Raw genomic sequence first — 1,123 nt, forward strand, 5'->3', positions numbered from 1 at the left:
AAACAGCAATCTTTCATTCCTGCTCTATGCATCTAAAAATATTGAGTCAATTTCTGATTTCTATTTAGTTTCACTGATCTTCCTGTGTCCTGGATTAATCATATGTAGCTGTTGTTTTTCTTTTAAGGCAAATTGCTCTTTCCTTTAACTTTAAAGCTAATTCTGATTCATGCCTTTCCTGATTTCAAACCATCCAGCCTCTCCTTGTTCCGTCCCAACAATTGCCTCTTGCTCTATGCAAAGGTTCTGTAAGAGCCCAATGGAGTGCTTTAGAATTCCCATTCTTTAAAATGCTATCCGTAGTTCATTTGATCCACACAGTTGAATACTGTTACAAAATCGAGAAAGCATAAGTAAACATTTCCTTGTATTCTCTATGTTCAGTCAAGAACCTGAATGATATCCATCCCGGCACGTCCTCTTTTAAATGACTTAAATTTCTGGCCACTGTAGATTCTTTTTGAATTACCTTCAGCAATATTTTACATGCATGTGATCTTACTGGTATTATCAGACCATTCCTACAGTCTTTTGGGTCATATTTTGGTTGGAACCAGCAGAAAGAGAGAACTCCAATAGGAGTAATCAGTTACTTAGCAGCTGTTTTCCTAATTTCTTGGCATAGACTAATGAGTACTCCCAGCACAGCAGCAGATTTTCCATACATGTTGATTGGCATTCTGTCCATTTCAGGTCCTGTTTTTTTCACACCTCCCTTCAGGGCAGCTTGCAATGGTCCCTCAGGACCATTGGTTCTTAAACACAAGCTACCTCTGGAAATGACTCCATGCTGGCAAAACCCTTTTGGTACAATGACTCTGTACTTTCCTTACATCTCTCTTGATGCTTCTTATGTTTTTCAATATTTTTCCATAAAAATCTTCAAGATTGCACTTTGTGGCTTAAGGTTTTGTTTCAATTCCATCAGCTTGAGAAATGCTGAGGATAGTCTTCCCTTTTGTGTTCTAACTTCAGGTTTTGCACATTTACCTCTCATACCGCGTCCTCAGAGGCTGCCCTTTTAAGATTTCTGTTCAGCTCTTTCCTTTCCTTTGTTTTAGTGGCTCTCCATTCAAGAGTACATTTTGAGACCAGGAGGGTGGGGTAGAAAGGGGGAACCGAT

The sequence above is a fragment of the Echinops telfairi genome, unplaced genomic scaffold (genome assembly GCF_000313985.2).
Source record: "Echinops telfairi isolate 266 unplaced genomic scaffold, ASM31398v2 ScPeMD7_23;HRSCAF=83, whole genome shotgun sequence".
Taxonomy (NCBI): Eukaryota; Metazoa; Chordata; class Mammalia; order Afrosoricida; family Tenrecidae; genus Echinops; species Echinops telfairi.